Source organism: Arvicanthis niloticus, chromosome 7 (genome assembly GCF_011762505.2).
Source record: "Arvicanthis niloticus isolate mArvNil1 chromosome 7, mArvNil1.pat.X, whole genome shotgun sequence".
Taxonomy (NCBI): domain Eukaryota; kingdom Metazoa; phylum Chordata; class Mammalia; order Rodentia; family Muridae; genus Arvicanthis; species Arvicanthis niloticus.
In genome coordinates this window covers 54,114,853-54,134,373 of record NC_047664.1, presented here as the reverse complement: position 1 = coordinate 54,134,373, position 19,521 = coordinate 54,114,853, and the positions used below count along the sequence as shown (strand labels likewise).

Genomic DNA, 19,521 nt, shown 5'->3' with positions numbered 1-19,521 from the left:
TTCTGGAACAGAGTTCAGAATTGAGAGTTCATTTTGGTACATTTTTCCTTTGATGAATATGAAGTGTCCTTCCTTATCTTTTTTGATTACTTTTGGTTAAAAATCAATTTTATCTGATATTAGAATTGCTACTCCAGCTTGTTTCTTGAGACCATTTGCTTGGAAGATTGTTTTCTATCCTTTTACTCTGAGGTAGTGTCTGTCTTTTTCACAGAGGTGTGTTTCCTGTATGCAGCAAAATTCTGGGTCTTGTTTATGTATCCAGTCTGACAGTCTATGTCTTTTTATTGGAGAATTGAGTCCATTGATATTAAGAGATATTAAGGAAAAATGATTGCTGCTTCCTGTTATTTTTGTTATTAGAGGTGGAATTATGTTCCTGTAACAATCTTCTTTTGGGGTTGTTGGAAGATTATTTTCTTGCTTTTTCTAGGTGGTAGTTTTCCTCCTTGTATTGGAGTTTTCCATCAATTATCCTTTGAAGTGCTGAATTTGTGGGAAGATATTGTGTAAACTTGTTTTTTTCATGGAATATCTTGGTTTCTCCATCAATAGTGATTGAGAGTTTTGCTGGCTATAGTAGTCTGGGCTGGCATTTGTGTTCTCTTAGGGTCTGTATGATATCAGTCCAGGATCTTCTGGCTTTTATAGTCTCTGGTGAGAAGTCTGGTGTGATTCTTATAGGTCTGCCTTTATATGTTACTTGACCTTTTTCCTTTAATGTTTTTAGTATTTTTTGTTTTGTTTTGTACATTTGATGGTTTGATTATTATGTTACAGGAGGTATTTCTTTTCTGGTGTAGTCTATTTGGAGTTCTGTAGGCTTCTTGTATATTTATGGACATCTCTCCTTCTTTAGGGAAGTTTTCCTCTATAATTTTGTTGAAGATATTTACTGGCCCTTTAAGTTGGGAATCTTTACCCTCATCTATACCTATTATCCTTAGGTTTGGCCTTCTCATTGTGTCCTGGATTTCCTGGATGTTTTGGGTTAGGAGTTTTTTGCATTTTGCATTTTCTTTGACAGTTGTGTCAATGTTTTCCATGGTATCTTCTGCACATGAGATTCTTTCTTCTATCTCATGTATTCTGTTGGTGATGCTTGTGTCTATGACTCCTGATCTCTTTCCCAGGTTTTCTATCTCCAAGGTAGTCTCCCTTTGAGATTTCTTTATTGTTTCTACTTCCATTTTTAGATCCTGGATGGTTTTGTTTAATTCCTTCTTCTGTTTGGTTGTGTTTTCCTGCAATTCTTTAAGGAATTTTTGTGTTTCCTCTTTAAGGGCTTCTACCTGTTTACCTGTGTTCTCCTCGAATTCTTTGAGAGTGTTATTTATGTCCTTCTTAAAGTCCTCTCTCATCATCATGAGAAGTGATTTTAATTCTGAATCCTGCTTTTCCGGTGTGATGGGGTGTCCAAGGCTTGCTATGGTGGGAGAACTGGGTTCTGATTATGCCAAGTAACTTTGGTTTCTGTTGCTTAAGTTCTTGCACTTGCCTTTTGCTATCTGGTTAACTCTAGTGCCACTTGCACTCACTGTCTCTGACTAGAGCCTGCCTTTCCAGTTATCTTGCTTGTGTCAGAACTCCTCAGGATCCAGATGTCTTTATGATCCTGTGATCCTGAGCTCCAGCTGCTCTGGGTACAGTGACTCCTTTGGATGTCTCAGGATAAGGTGTCTTCACAGGAGCAAACCAGCTCGGTGTCTTCCCCAGCCACAAGGACCAGGTGAGGGGCAGAAGGGGAGTGGTATTCCACAGGGGAGGGGTTTGGGTGCCCGGTGTGTCCTGAGTGCCCCCTGCTTTCAGTTGTAGCTCTGGGGCATAGGGCAGTGGGCAATTGTTCTTACTCACTGCTTCAGAGTGGCTCCTCCTTTAGGATGTCTCAGGATATGGTGTCTTCACGGGAGAAGACCAGCTAGGTGTCTGCCCCAGCCACAAGGCCCTTCTGCCCAATTTATAATTGCCATCCTCTTCTCTCTCTCTCTCTCTCTCTCTCTCTCTCTCTCTCTCTCTCTCTCTCTCTCTTTCTCTGTCACACACACACACACACCCCTACCAATTTTCAATTTTGTTCTAAAATGTAGTTTTATTAGTATCTAGTTTCTTCTTCCACAAATTACTTTGGAATCAGTAAAATCTTATCCTGATTTAGCCATCATGGGAAGCAGAACAAAAACATGTTCAAATTGATTCATTATAGAAGATTTTAAAAGAGTGCCCTATTTCTATCATTTGAAGCCTCAAGAATAATAACAGCATTATACTTTCAAAATACCTTTACACATGTATGAGATGCTTTTTAAAAAATGTCTTTTCACATGATATTGTAGTCTATGACCTCTTAGCAAGTCTAGTGTACCTCAGGATACTGAACAGATAACCTTTGAAATATGACATGGCAGAGTACATCATGTAATTACACGGAGAAAAGAAAAACTCTTTTACTTTGTCCTTCAGTTTAAATGTATTAGCTCAGAGTGCCAAACTCTGGTCTCAAAACTTTAGATGGGAGGTGTTAATTATTGGAAGTCACATGTCTTTTTTAGAAATATTTTCATCTAATAGGCTGACATCTGTAACCTGTATTCATTTTTTGAAAAAAATAATTTAATAAGAAGTAGGTTTTATTTACCAAGAGAACTAAAGATACACAAGATGAGTTTAGATAGTTAATTAGCTATGGATTCAAATGGGATGAGGACTTACATAATTAACCATTGAAAGGAGCAACCATGGTAACAAAGAAAAAAGACGCCTTAAAGAAGAAATTATAAAATAATTATCATAGGGAAAACCAAAGAAGATAAATTCAAGAGGGCCATGAAAGAGAGTGATGAGACAATAGGAAGAAAGTTCAGTTAAGAAACACGAATAACACACAACTTAAACTGAAAGTCTGTCAGGAACATGGCAAGAGGGTTTGAGAAAACTGCATAGAACAGAACAAACCAACATAATATTTAAAGTTAATTATAAACAATCTTTCCAGTGTGAAAGACAGAAAAGAAACAGAACACATGTAATAATAAAAAAAGCAGTTCCCCATTCTGCAGATGAGAACACAACATATGGGGTTATTTTTAAAAATTAAAATTGACAATATGAAAGCTATCTTGAAATGGAAAGGAAAGCTTCATTTGCAAATAAAATAAGATAAAATAATAAAACTCCTGTCCCCAATTCCCCAAATCAAATCATTCTAGAAAAGTGACTGAATTTTAAGGGTAAGGAAAATGCCACCATGAAAAGTAAAATCATGAACCCTGTTTCCATTTTGAGATGTTCAAGTTGTTTGCAATAATGCTTTCCAGAAGTTACCAAAATATTCTGTAAAACATATTAAGATTTAATTCCATATCTTAACTATGTGGAAAGATACAGAAGAGCTACCAAGAGAAGAGTGTGTAGAAATCTAGTGGGGCAGAGATAAGGGGTACCCTGAAATTGTGAGAGAAATAATTATTGTGAAAAGGTTAACTGTTGCTGGCATACTGGAAGTTTGTGGTTTTAGCAAGCAGATTCCATCTCCCAAGGAACAAGAGACATTCCACATTGCCTAAGGAAGACAAATGGTGAATGAGGTGTCACTCTGTCCTTGGTGATCTGAGGTAAATTGTATTGGTGCTGAAGTGATAAGTGAAAGAAAAGAATTTAAAAAAAAAATCCACTGTTTACTGTGAAACTGTGATCCTAGCATTTCAATTGCTCAGGTTTGATGACCTGATTCACATAGTGTAGAGATTCCAGGGAAACTCAAGCTTAGATTTGGGGTTACCATAAATGAATAGAAATGAAAATAATTTCTTTGTACTTTATAATAAAATCCCAGCCCCTGAAATTTTGTCAAAAACAATCAGCAGTTCACAATAAAATAATTTCCAAATATAACAAGAAACAAAGGACAATGATTGAAATTCAATAAATCTTCATTAAAAGAGATGCATAAGGGCTTTAAACATTGAATTAATGTGAGGTGTTTTTTAAATACATTGTGTTTCCTTTAGTTAAACAAATAAAAGATACACAATTATGTAAAATTGGTGGCCATAATACATATGAACAAAGAAAGAATATTAGAAAATTTAAAGTGACAAAAATAAATTTAAAGTCCATTGAAAAAAATTAAATTTCCTTTTAAAATCTACCTCATTAAGACACAACCCCTATAAATAAATTTTATAGAGTTTATTCTGTATTAGAGAATTAGCCTAAATTTTTATACATTTTGTGGTATGTGTATGAAATATCATACACATGTTATGGAATATTTCTGTTATTCTCTGCTACTGTTAGTATGTGTAATGGCTGAAATGATAGTCTGAAAAAAATTGTTCATTACTCTTAAAGATAGTAAATACTATGATACAATAGTGCTTTTGAAGCTGTGATTATAATCTTGTTATTTGTTTCAAGGAATACTTTTCTTTTAAAGTGTATTTTACCATATATTAGTAGAGCCTTTATCAGCTCTCTTTAAGTAATTTATTGTCTGATATTTCTGTGTCAATTATTTACTTTTAATTTGTGTGTGATTTTAAGATCTGTCTTATGGACAACATATAGTTGGATATAATTTTAACCCATTTTTTCCATCAGTCATTGGATTCTGATTGGGGGAACTTATTCCTTTTACATTTAAATGTCATAACTGGTAAATTATGATTAAAAAAAAAATTTGCTACCAGAATTTCTCTTCTGTTCCTACTCTTTGCTCTTATAATTTTGTATCATGCATCATGCATTTGTTGGCACGCTTGATGATCTGCGATAATTTTTTTTTATAAAAGAATTCATTTTGTAGGAAGGTTTTAGATTCATAGTAAAAATAAGGAAAAGTAGATTTCTTTTGCCATTCCTCAAACATTCATGACCTCTCTTCATAATCGATATTTCCAACTAGACTGTTACATTTTTACAGCTGATAAGCATTCTGTACAAATAATTACTTCTCAAGCTCTATGGTTGATATAGCACTTCTCTTGATGTTATATATGTATATGAGCTCCATTCTCTGTTGTTGTAATAAAATACACTGATAAAAGCAACTTAAAGGAGCAAGGGTTTATTTGGCTCACATTCAGGGTTACAGTCCATTATTGTAAGGGAGTCAATGTGACAAGAACTTGAAGCAATTGACCACAGTACAACCACAGAGAAGAGCAATGATCTACTGGACACATGACTATGCTCAGCTCACCTCCTTTACTCTTAAGCAGTCTGTGTCCCCATACTCATAGCTGGTGCAGCCATTCGTGGGCACGTCTTTCCAAACCAATGATGGCAATCAAGCTAATCCTTCACAGAAATTCTTAATGATCTTTCTCTACAGTCATTCTGTAGTAGAAAAAGTTGTCAATGAAAATTATCCCAATACTATCCCTTGACATCTTGACATATTTTTTGACATACAAACACGTCACATTTAGCTATAATCTTCAATCGCTTCTCCACAAATTTTATGATTCTCTCATACCATAAAATGTATCACAACTTTAAATATCCCCATGGGCTGGGAAGATAATTAGCAGTTGAGTGCTTGCTACTCTTCTGCAGGATTATAGTTAGAGTCCAACATTGATATCTAGTAGCTTAAATTGACTATACTTCCAATTTCAGGAGATTAAATTCGCTTTTGGTCTCCATGAGCACTCACATGTATCACATATGCAAACACACACACACACACACATGCATGCATACACACACATTTCGACATAAATAAACATAAATACAAAATAAAATAAAATTTAAAAATAATCCTCTAGTATTTAAAAACTCCAACACTTCAAAGTCCATCATCTTTTAACTGTGAGGTCTTATAAATTCAAAAGAAGTTATATGTTTCTAATAGAGTAAACATTCCCATTTCAAAATGTAAAAATTGAGTCATAGCAAGGATTAACCAACCCAAAAGCAAAAGCTAGCAGCCAAAACATCAAATCTTTTAGCTCTATTTCTGGCATCTGGGACTTATAATATCCTGGGCTCTAAAACACCCGAGAAGCACCAGTTCTCTAGGCTTCCACACCGGCAGCACACACCATTTGTCTCTTAAGGCTAGTCTGGTTCCACTCTATATCTGCCATCACATAAAGATGTAACCTCGATTCCTTGAACCAGAGTTGTATTAACTTCTGTGTCCTTATACTAAGAAGATAAAGGGGATAATTGTCCCAGTGAACAACACTGAGTTTCTCCTTCTGAGCACTAAGGTTTTTCATAGTAATGACTACTTTGTTGTCAACATGTTCTTAGTCTTAAACTGTAGGCTTGAGTAAACACCTCTTGTCTATCAAACAAATTCCTCCCTTATCTTTAAATTCAGTTTAAATCAAATCACTCAAATTCACAGGACACTGGCAGGAAGAAGCCAGATTCTTGGCCAAAATATGATACAATCAGACCCTAAACTCATTACCAATGGCATCCTTGCTCCATTCCATACTTTCCTGAGTTCGTCTCCACTGTCGGCATCGTTTACATCTATCAGCCTTAGTGGCTCCAAAGTTCTCATCAGAATGACCCAGCATGCTCTGCTCATTCATTGGTGTTCTCTAGTCCAAAGTTCCAACTCTTCCACTCTCTTTCAACAAAACATTTACAAAGACAAAGAGAAAGTATATGAATAAAATAAAATAAAAATACTAATACAATAAAATTAAAATAAAAAATAAAAAGCCACAAAATGCCATTGTGAGACAAGGAATCCCCAAAGATTTTCTTTTTTTGGCTGGGCATGCAACTTACCCTTAACAGTAGTTTGAAGATGACAATATCAGGCATAGTTGGGTGAGGAAGTCCTTGGTCCGGTGAGGGCTGGATGCCCCAGTGTGGGGGAAATTGTGGATGGGGAGGTGAGAGTGGGAGGGTGGATGGGGGCATATCCTCATAAAAGCAGGAGGTGGGGATGAGATAGGTGGTTCCTCGGTGGGTGGGGAAAGGGGATTACATATGAAATGTAAAAAAAAAAAAAAAAAAGTAGTTTGCTTTCCAAGTGAGACTCCCTTGCAGGAAAAATCAATTTACAAATGAAATTTGTTATCAATTGGTTTTAACTTCTGGGTTAGGGATAGGGCCATGTGTCCACTTCTCCTTTCATAGGGTCACATCATGTGCAGACCTGTGCAGGTCCTGTGCATTCTGCTGTAGTCTCTGTGCCTCCATATGTGTCTCAATCATGTTGATTTATAACATCTTGTTTAATTGGTATCCTCCATTTTCTCTGGCTCTTACACTCTTTTATCATTCTCTGGTGTTCTCTGAGCCCTGAGAGATTTCATGGAGACATCCCAGTAAGATTGAGTGTTCCAGGGTCTCTTACTCTGCATAACATCTGTCTGTGAGACTCTGTATTTGTTCCCATCTGCTCCAGGAAGAAACTTCTCTAATGATGGCCAAACAAAACATTGATTATATTTCTTTTTGGGTCAGGGTTATCTCACTCAGGATGATTTTCCCTAGTTACATCCACTTATCTTCAATTTTCATGATTTTTAAAAAATTGTTGAGTAATACTCCCATGAGTAAGTGTATCACATTTTCTTTATTCAGTCTTCTCTTGAGGGACATCTAGATTGCTTGTAATTTCTGATTGCTTCCCTGACTAGAGTGGACAGAGTATTTCCTTATCAAATTTTCTAGACTCTACATGAATGTTTGTGTTTGAATCACATGTTCAATATTTTTGACTTTATAATTCTACTTTAGATTTTACTTCTGCCATGCATAAAGTCCACAGTCACCTAAAATGGTGAGATGGAGGCCTCGGTAGGTTTAAAACCCTAACATTCATCTGGCCTTCTAGTTGTCCAGGAATGCATCAACAAGCACCAATGGGTACTTTATTCTTATATCTTAAGATTTCTGGGCCGGGCGGTGGTGGCGCACGCCTTTAATCCCAGCACTTGGGAGGCAGAGGCAGGCGGATTTCTGAGTTCAAGGCCAGCCTGGTCTACAGAGTGAGTTCCAGGACAGCCAGGGCTACACAGAGAAACCCTGTCTCGAAAAACCAAAAAAAAAAAAAAAAAAAAAAAAAAAAAGAATAAAGATTTTGTCTGCCTCAGTTTGTATATCCATCTCTGAAATTAGCAATATCAAATAATGTGCATGGCAAGGTTGAGTAAAGAAGAATACATATTGAACAAACTCTGAGTTGTGCCACACGAAAACAAATTATTTGAATGCAGGTTTCTTTCTGGAATTGCCTTAACAGAATTGGCATTCTCAGATAAATCTCTGGGGCTGGGGGCCAGTGTTGCTCGTCTATTTAGTATCTACTAGTCGTTGGTTGGCTGCTGCTTTTCATCCCTCCTTAGGACATTAGAATATAGATTTTCAAGTTTACAGTTGGTCTGTTTTCCTTTCAGTGCTAGAAATTGAACCCAGACTTTTATATGATAACTAAGTGTGTACTTAGTTAAGGCACCAGGCTGCTCTGCCATGGCTGCTTTAGAGACGTAGAGATAGAACAACTAAACCATTCTAAACTTTGCTCTTCTTGTCAACATGTAAGTATATTTCTTAATTTCTTCCAATTACTACAATAACAGTTCTGAAACGTTTGATCTTTGACAATTTTGGTAGCATATTTATTATTTTTATAGTTTCCTTACTTCATAAATTCAGATTGACTTTATTTATTTATTTGTATATTTGTTTATTTTTTCTATAGTACACAAGGAACCTGAGTATGGTGATAGGTACTAGTTGGAAGGTAGAAACAGGAAGATGAGGAGTTCAAGGTCACATTCAACTTCAGAATAAATCAGTGCCTGGGCTACATGAGGCCTTTTCTCAAATAAAGCAAAATTATTCCAAATAAAACAAAACAAAGCCAAGCATAGTGGCATAGTGTCAGCACTTGGGAGCAGAAGGATCAGACATTTAAGGTCATCTTTGCCTACAGAGTGAATTTAAGATCAGCCTGGGCTTTGTGAGATCTTTTTCTCAAATAGGAAATAAAACAACAAAAGTGATAAACACACACACACACACACACACACACACAAACGCACTTGGCAAGTCCTCTACTTAGTTTTAGCATCTTATACTACACCAGCAACATTAAGAAGTCAGTTTCTTCATATGCTTAAAATTATTCACGTTTCAGTAAAAGCAAAGAGAGTCACCACACTGGAAGAGTCAATAAGCTAATAAAACAGGATATTTTAAGAATTAGTTTCTGTAATTATTTCACAACTAAACTCTTGCAAATGATAAGTGGAAACAGAGAGAAAGAAAGAGAGAAATTACTAGGTAAGTTTAGAACATAGAGATAAAAGGGAGATAATAAAGTTTTTGAGAAAGGTCAGGTGCCTGGAAGAGAGAATTTAGAGGTGATTTATTTCTAGCAAACCCAGGTTCTAGAAAATATAAAGCACCACATTAATATAGAAAAAGGAAATTTTCTTTCTTAAAGAAGTATTTAGCTATGCAAATTATCTGTCTACTATATGATTATAAAGTAGACAATCTTGACACCAAAATGTAAAATTTTTACTGCATTCTTCCTTGTTGGAATAATCTCTTGTTATAGGTTGTATTCTCATCCAGCTTAGGAAGTTGCTTCAGCATGGATTCAAGTGCACAGAGAGGTAAGACCACAAATTTCTGGCAACATTTCCAACCAGAAAAGTAACAGAGAAGATAAATTTTGGAATCAGAGTTGAGCAGGATGCCCAGTGCAGTGGAGCTCCAGTATGCAAGAGCAGTAGGCATTCTTAGATAAAACTATCTAATAAGAAGTGATAGACTGCATGAACTCCCTTTGAGTCTTAAGAGTTTAATGTGAATAATTCAATATAAAACAAAGGATGTAGAGCCCTTGAAAAGAGAAATGTTTCACATCAACAGAAAATGTTTTAGGTCAGCAAACAGTGTATGCATGATCATTGCGGTGGTTTGAAAGAGAATGACCACCAAAGGCTCATGTATTTCAATACTTGGTACCAGTTTGGTTAACTTGTTTGTAAAGGATTAGGAGGTATGGCTTTGTTGGACAAGGTGTGTTACTTGGGAACAAACAGGCACCGAGGTTTAAATGCCTGTGACATTCACAGTTAATTCTCTCTCTCTCTCTCTCTCTCTCTCTCTCTCTCTCTCTCTCTCTCTCTCTCTCTCTTTCTCTCTTTTTCTCTCCCCTCCCCTTCTCTCTCTCTCTCTTCCCCTCCCTCTCCTCCCTCTCCCTCTCTCTCGCCCTCTCTCTGCCTCCTACTTATAAATAAGGATGTAGTGTCTCTGCTCCTGCTTCAGCAGCATGCCTGCCTGCCTGCTGCCATGCTTTTTTCTCATGGCAATAATGAACTCACTGTTAAAGACTCTAAAGATTCATAAGCTCATTCTTCTATAAGTCTCTTTGGTCATGATGATTTGTCACAGCAAGAGAGAAGGAACTAAGACAACTAATAACTTTACATCCAGAATCAGATTTAGCCTTTCCCCAAACTCAATCATTATCTAGAAATTAAGAACATAAAATATTAGTGGAGAAAGCAAGGTTCTAAAGTTCTACCTCTCTGTCACCTCAAGAACAGTGTCATTCCAGTGACCTGATCATGTAGCAATGATTTAGTACATTTTGAAATGGTTCAACAGGAATATGTCATAACACATTTATACCTATGCCAAAAATGCATGGCCAGACCATGGGCAGTTAAAAAATGTGATTCAGACTAGGAAACTTATCTCTTTTAAGTTAGAGAGTTTACTGTTTATTATAGGTACATGCTAAACACAATGAATTTCAGCCATTTGGGGCAACTTCAAGCAAAGTCAGATGCATAATTATATTTGTTGAAATTATTGCAGTCTCATAAACCTTGACAATATGAAAGTTAGAGTGTTGCTGGAAATTTGATTCAAAGGAGAAGAAATAAGAATGATATAAGTGAAAAGTATCTTATAATTTAAACAAAAGGTCAGAGGTCAATGTTCAAAGTTTATAAATATTTTACACAGTGTTCCTCACTAAAACTGAGATATTTATAGCAACTGATATAAAGTAAGGATCAGAATGCCATTGGAGTAGAAGTCCTTTTTTTTATGCCCTGGATTTAAAAGGTGATTTTCCTACCTTATGCATTTATTATTTCCATAAAAGTCAACTTTCTGTGTAATATTAGTTTGCAAGTCATCAGCCCTTTCACCTCTCTAGAGTGTGGTTGAAAAGAAACTTAAACCTCAATGTACCCCATCTATTTCAATGGTAGAAGTACAAGGATTCAATATATCCATTTTAGATTCAGTATTTATTACAAAATACCTACTACTTATATTTTCCTAGTATGTAAAATTGAACTCAGTATTATTATGAGAATTAAATAAAGATATATTTACACTTAATATTTTGATAACACAGAATGGGCACTTCCATATGAAAACTTACAAGGCATTGGGGTTTGAAGCCTTTCAAAAAAAACTAGCATGCCTTTTATTCCAAAATGTGTAATATTTAGGATAGAGTGAGATCAGAGCATAGGCTCCAGAGAAAAATGGACATTTTGGAAGAAAAGGTTTTGGTAAAGGCATGAGAGAAGAAGTTACCAGAAAGGGGCAGGGAACATAAATTGTTCTTCAAGTGAAATACATTAATAATACAGCTATATGCAGTGATCTAAAGAAAAACATTAAGGGACAACATCCTAAGTTTTGACCTTCTGTTTATTCTCTCCTATCTTCTCTGTCCATATTAATTAGGTTGCTAATGAAAAATACTAAAGATGAGTATTTACACATGCACACACAACACACACCCATGCACACACACACAGAGACACATAGACACACACATGCATGCACATTTATATAAATATGATATAACAGTTGAGAAGATTCTGAGCTTTAAAATGACCTGCATCTTCTTCAATTTCTATAAATACATACTCAAATTTCCATTTTTATACCCTCAACAATACTGTATGTGATAATTACTATTTCTTGCCAACATGAAGGGACACCTAGAACACAGTCCTTCGGTTATGCCTAGATGTTTTTTTTTTTTTCTAGAATAGATTGAAATGGGAAACTGTGATGATGAGCAGCACACCATTCCACAGGTTATGAATCTGGACTAATAAAAGGAGAAACAATTTTCAGCTTCCTGACTATGGATACAATGTGACCAGCAACTTTATTCCTTGTATCAGAACTTGCCAACCATGATGAACTTCTCTCAAAATGTCAGCAAAAGTCAACCTTTCTTTATATAAGTTGTTTTATTTAGGTACTTTGTTCCAATGAGACAAGTAACTCTTATCTTTAATAAGACTTAGGTTTTTCTGTCTTCAGATCACTGTCATATAGCTGTAATGTATTTTGCTTAAAGAATAATTCATATTCCCTGACCCCTCCTGATGACTCCGTCTTCCATGCCTTTCCGAACCCTAACATGGATTTTATTACAAAAATATCTATTTCGCTGTAGAACCAAAGATCTGAGCTTATCATAGCCAAGGATCTTTTCTTAAGATTGCTGATGCTTTTGGCATGCCCACCCTTTGTCCAGAACCCTCCCACTCCTCTATCTCTATTCCAAAACAGCTTTCATTGACTAAGTACCCTTCTGTGTTTGCTGAATGATATTTGACACATCTGCCTTTTTTCTTCTGATGTTGGTAGCAGGGTGGAGACTGATTTATATGCATGAATATAATTCCAATGTTGCATAAAATGTTTAATGAACAATACACTGAATGAATTTCTGAATGAACTGGTGAGCAGACTATAATTATTCTGATGATTTTATAGGTATAAATTTTCTACTTAACTTCACAATTTTTCTTTGTTTTGTAGCAACTTTATTGGCATCTAATTTATATACCATAATACTCGCCCATTTGAAGTCAATATCTCCAGACTTTTTTTCACTTCTGACTGTGCAGCTCTCATAGTTTTGGCAAACAACAGTTCTCCTGGAAGTTTTGCACAGGCCAACCAAAGAGCTTTAACTTAAAGATGAATAATGAATGAAGAAAGACAAGAAGAGAAGAAGAAAACGAGACATAATCACCCTGCTGCTGCTAACAACAATGCTAACTTGAAATATGTGATGCCAATCACCAACCAAGGAGAAGCAAACTTCTAAGTCAGATTTGTTATATGTCTCATCTAGGAACAAGGACGTTAATTATCTCTAAGCTTCATTCTTTACACCTTTTAATATAGCCCTGTCTGAGCCCATTTTCTGCTACTATCCGAGACCACCACACACTGGGTAATTTGTAAAGAAAAGACATTTATTCATTGAAGTTGCAGAGTGTGGGAAGTTTATGATCAAAGAGCTGCATCTGTCAAGTGCCTTCTTACTGGATCTTACCATGGCAGAATGCATGGTGTGGAGAAAGTGAAAGTGGGGGCCAGGGAATGCTGATTCAAAACAGGCTCCCTTTTAACAGCACAGCTACTCATGCATAATTTATCCACTGTAGAACAGGATTGAAATGGACACTTGTGCCATCTTGAGTGTCTAGCCTTGTGTTATAATCATTCTTTAAAGTTCCCTGTTCTCAATACCATCACAACAACTGAAAGTCAACATGATTTTGTAATGGACATTTATATCTAGGCAAGCCTTATTTCTAGAGTGATTGGGTCAGGCACTTTCAGGTTCATGGTCTCATATCCAAAGCATTGGAAATAAGGGCTCACACAGATTTGTAAAAGAAGCAAGATAACTTCATTTAGAACAAAGTGATAGTGAAGATTATAGAGGAAGATATTGTCACTACTGACAGTGGGCCACAGAAGTAAGAGTCCCCATGGGCTCCAGGCTACAATCTGAGTTTTCTTATTATGGGGTAGAAAGGAAGAAAGGATTAACTACTAAGGGAGGTTCTCTGTTTTGATTGTTTGAATGGGTAACATAACTATTCCTGTTCTCTATGTCCTTTCTCACAATGCACTGATCCCAATAATGAGCACTCCCCATTATGCATAGACATAAGATTATAAAAAGGAGATTCTCTCTAGAAGCTAACTAAGGGACACAGATTTGTTTTACTGCACATTCATACAAAACCAGCTCCAGCTTGAATAGCCTTTTTATTCTTCACACCTACTGTGGTGGTTTCCACTTTCCCCAGCCTTCCACAGCATCTTACAGAAGATATATAAACACACACACACACACACACACACACACACAAAGTTGGTAAAGTAGAAAGGTAGAAAATCTTGGGCTCAGCCAGTCCAAAATGGACTAATTGCACAGCCCCACAGAAGTACTCCAAAGTGTTTGAAAAGAGCCACTCCCATAGGGTCATGTATATGAACACTTGGTACACATTTGGTTCTGTTTGTGAACATAATAAAACTTTTAGGCGGTGATGATTTGCTTTAAGGTTTTATGTCCAGATTTGTTGGTTTTCTACATTCCATGGCTTCCCACACAACCAACTTTATCTGTACCTTAAGGTCAAAAACCAAAATAAACCCTTTCTTCCCCAAGCCCCTGTCAGTCATGCAATTTTCTCAAACAAAAAATTAGATGATACAGGACATGAGGTTACTAAGATAACTATTTTTGAGGGGAGCTTTAAGATGACGATAAACATGGGAGTCATGAGGCTGAACATAAAATTACACGGAGCAGGCAGAGTATGTACAGAAAACTCCATGATATGCAAACAAGGCAAACATCACACATTATGCAAATAAGCCTTCAGGCTCATAAAGGTAACATAAAAACCTTAGCACTTTGTACAGACATACACGGAGCTCCTGCTCTCTCTGTTCCTGCCTTCATTCTCCCCCTTGTGAGTGTATTATCATTTGCTATACCATCTCTGCTTCTAAAGCATGTTCTTCACTCTTCTCAGTTCCTTGTTCAGGGACACTAGAATCTGGAACCTCGATATCACCTACGACACCCTTCCCCTCTATCAAATTAAAGTGTAAATAAATTCATTTTCTTTTAGCTAGTCCTCGTTCTTAATTTATTTTGGATACAGGAAAACTACAGCATCATGTTTATGATCCAAGGCACTGTGTAATAAGATCACACACAGCCTTTGGGGTTGAAAACTCTGACTATCTGAGGCAATCACTTCTAAGACTTACAATTTTCATTTCTCTGCTTCAAACTGCAAACAGATATTGGTCCTTTAGCTATGTCTCATTCTAGAGGGGCAGAAGTGCGAATGTGGCCTCCTCTTTGTCAAGATCAATTCACCCACCATCTCTGATGAGAAAGTGACAAGTTTTAAATACTCTCCGACAATCTCATATTACATTTTACTTAGTGGTAAAAATCTAAGGGAAAAATAATTGGAATTGAATCCCAACCTTATTTTAAGAAATAATTAACCAAATTGAGGGGCTAAAATAGTGCTAGCACCCCCAATCCCCATTCTGTTTCCAACACCCACAACCCATTACGTCGAAGAAAAGATATTGAATATAAAAGTTGAAGGATTAATGTAATTATTTGAATCTTATAATGCTACCATACTCCCCTTGGAACCTGGAGGTCAGTCTAATTTCTTGATTAACTGAATGTATATTAAATTGAATCTCTATGAACTTGGGGAGTTGTCCACCAATAATTACCAGCTTGTTAATTGTGTGTTAATGTCTATGCCGCTTAACCTGACAATGCTTAATTTCTCACTTCTGTCATTTAGTGTTTATTCATGTATATTAACATTGCTGGGCCCTTAAAAATAAAGCCTCACTTATCAGTATTCACCGCTATGTCATGGGCATCTCAGGGTTCTTTCTGTTGTACTACCGACTGCCTATTCGTCAGCATCACAGTTCCTTGCCACAGTTGTCAGGTACTCTCTATTGATTGCAAGGCCATCTACTTTACGACTGTGCTGCAAGGATCCTTTGTGGAAAGGCTGGTTCTATGGCAAAGTCATTCTGTCTGCAAAGCAGCAATTGAGCAGGGTGCTGCATTGTGTCCTCCATAAGCAATAATTGGCTGTTTCACAATCCTTTGGCCCAACTCTGCCTAATTTGTAATGCACAAGGCTCTGTTCAAAAGAATAACATATTCCATTTCTGTTTACAGAACTAATGTGTGATGCAAAGTAAGATAGAAAATAAGATTGGTCCCTTATTGGTGATAATTATAGCAACAATACTGAGCAAGAGATGGAAGGGTTAGATAAAAGCAAATGAACTTACTTTTGAAATTGAGTTTACTAGATGTAATCATATAACAAAGTACAAATCTTTTAGCTGTTCAATTAAAACTACCTTATTTTTTCCCAATAATTTAGGAGTCCATTTTTATATTATTTTGCATAAAGATTTCAACCAATTTCCATAAATTTGCATTTTTTGTTCAAAAAGCCCTAATGCCAATTATGTAAAGTAAATGTAATTAATTAGTACATTCCATAGCAACTGCATTCCAATCTCCTTTATTTGGAGTTGGAGACATCAGAATGCCTGAACATAGGAAGCCATGGTTTGGTAACCTAGAAAAGTTCAAATTATAGCCTCCTAATTCTCAACCAGAAGATAAGGTGGGGATTCCAGAAAGTCTCATATATATGAAATTCATATATATTGAATAGTTAAGATGTTGCATTTTAATAAAATTGATTCAATTCCAAAAATAAACAGCACAATCTAAGAGGGCCAAAGTCATCATTTGAGGGGAACCATCCTTTTGCTATCTAATGTTTGGCACAATTTGGTCATGATGGTCTTCTGGTAAGTCTGATTCTGTGCTTTCCAACACAACCATCTGCCAGAAGACAGGTGAGACGAAGTCTTACGTTGCAATCTAAAGCTCCATTCTCTATTTCAGGGTTTGTTCAGGAAGTGTCTGAAATGTGTTGTCTTTCTAAACATTTATGGGGCATGTGCCTGACGGTCCACACTATGTTCATTTAGTCTTTCACTGAAAGCCTGTGTCCTGCACAGTGTGTGCGTGAGAATGTGAATCTGTTAGACACAAGTAGACTGAAGGGCTGTCATGTTTTCCTGATTAGTCTACTTGCGTTTTCAAGGCAGGGTTTCACTGTGTAGCCCTGGCTATCTGGAAACTTGATTTGTAGACCAGGCTGGCCTTGAACTGAGAAATCTGCATGCTTCTGCTTCCAAAGAGCTGGGGTTAAAGGTGTATTCCAGAAACTGAAGGGCATTTTTTTTTTAACTAGAAACTTTGGGAAGTCTCATCTGGGATGGCATAGATTACTAGCAAAATTAGTGTCAACTTTGACATTGTTTTTATTATTATTATTATTAAAATAATTTAAATACTCAGTAAGAAAGAGGCTGGGGGGTAACTTAAAAAAAAAAAAAAAACAACAGAGCAGCCAATATATAAATCTCAACAATGTCTTAAAGAAGACAGAGAAAGGAAAGACCATATTAGGCTGGGAGGTTACAAGTGGATGCCAGTCAAGCAGCTACAAAAGTTGTAGGAAGCTGTGGGGTGGAAGAGTCTTCAAAGGAAGAATGAGAAAGCACATACTATCCCTAAGCCCTAAGCATGTCCAATATAGGAAAAAATGAATAAGGGATAGTAGAATCGAGAAAGGTGATGCTTTTCAGAGTAATTCAGAAAGTCAGCAGATCCTGACAGAGTCAGATGGGTTCAATTGCCTAAAAATGAAGGTTAATACAATGGTCTTTTGGGCCTTGACCCACTCACAACCCTAGGGCTGTGCTCCATTTTACTATTTGCAATGCATCCTGTTGCCTATGCCGAGCTTTGTGTGTTTCTTCTGAGTCCCTCTCACATGGATTATGAGGATTAGAACCAAGGAGAGGCCAGAGTCTTAATGACAGTAATACAAATCAACAATTACCTTTAGTGTCTACCTTCAGTCTATTTGCTATTTGCAAACCTGGGCTTAATAGCTTAATTTTTAAAAATAGAATCAATAATGAAGGTAATTAATTAACTACACTAGGTATTTCATTGGGGTTACCTTAAATCTGTGTTTTCACAATATTGAACTCAATGTGGACTAGAAAAGAAGAAGAGAACTGACTGTCATTTCATCTAACTTCAAGTTCCTTATGATGTTGCTTCATATGTGGACGTCAGTTTCTGGAAAGTTTCACCTACACTGAAATTCCCCAAGGCTGATTGACTTGTTAGAAGTCAGTGTTGAGATAAAGGTTGAAATGTTGGAGATTGTCTTGGTAACTTTTCTATGGTTGTGAAGAGACACAACAATCATGGCAACTTTTATAAAAGAAATGATTTAATTGAGGCCGGCTTACAGTTTCAGAGATTTAGTCCATTATCATCATGGCAGGAAGCATAGCGGCAACAGGGCAACAGATTGAGACAATGGTGGAGACATAGCTGAGAGGATGATATTCAGATTTACAAACAGCAGAAAGAGAGCAAAAACATTGGGCCTGGATTGGAATTTTGAAATCTCAAAGTCCACAGCCAGTGAAACACTACATCCAATAAGGACTCACCTCCTCATCCTTCTCAGGTAAGGCCACTGCCTGTTGACTAAATATTCAAATATATGAGCCTATGCAGGCAATTATTATTCAAACCACCACATAGATTTAGACTCAAATTATCTCTGACTATCTTTAGCTACCTTCATAGCTATTCTGTATCTTAGTCATCATCCTTGTGACTACTGTATGAAATATTTAGTGTTGCATTAACTTAGCACATCATTAGCTTTCAGTAACCCCAAAGCCAAGTGGTCATCCTTAGCACTTAAGGCCTATGAGATGAGTTTTCCTCAGTTTGCTGCATCCTGTCTACCTAGCGTTTCCACCAGTGCAATTTAAAAAACAATGTTTTGGTTCATGACTTTCTTTTTCTGTAACTACAAAAAACTTTATAAATCTGTTACCACATTGCAATATGGAATTTGCGGAAATCTGAATTAGTGTTCCTGTGCCGTGTTTGCTCAAATTTGACTCCGAAATAAACTATTTTATTCTTTCGAAATAAGAGCCATGATTTTTATATCATTTATAACCTTCAACAAATTCTTCCATAAATGTCTTCATAGGGCTTGTATATACTGTCATCTACTGTCAATGATGGGGAGTCTGGGGGTGCATAAGAAGCTTCCACATCTGGGACCCACATTTTGTCTTATGCTTCCTTTCAGTTAGCAATGACAGCACTGTGAGGATTTGGTGGCCCCGAGGTGGTAGGTCGTAGAATGGGGCAAAAGCTTCCAGACCTATACTCATGGGACTCCCTGACATTCTGCTCTTAAATTCTTATTTGAAAGGATGACAGGTGGCTGTACAGCTGTCACATTCAAGTATACTAAAGGCAGAGATGTCTTGTGCTTTACATAGAACTCTTATATAGATCATGGCTGAGGTCTATTAGGTTGGAACAGGGTTAAACAAACAAACAAACAAACAAACAAACAAAAATATCCTGACCTAGTTAGCTGGGCCTTCTTGGAAGCTGTATATAAGATTAAGTATTGATATGCTGTCTTGGTTTATTCTGTATATTTGGGCCAGAAGTTTTTCTAACCATTGTTTCTTATAAAGCAACTGGTTCATGTAGAATTACTGTCTTCAAGATTTGTAAGTGCTACATTCATGGTATTAAGTCAGTGA

General features: G+C 36.5%; 1 long non-coding RNA gene across 1 annotated transcript; it reads left to right on the top strand.

Moving 5' to 3' along the window:
- Positions 1–9,538: 9,538 nt before the first annotated feature.
- On the top strand, positions 9,539–17,291 carry LOC143443099 (uncharacterized). Its single transcript, XR_013111831.1, has 2 exons — positions 9,539–9,596; positions 12,793–17,291. It is a non-coding gene; the product is annotated as an uncharacterized LOC143443099 (long non-coding RNA).
- The last annotated feature ends 2,230 nt before the right edge of the window (positions 17,292–19,521 follow it).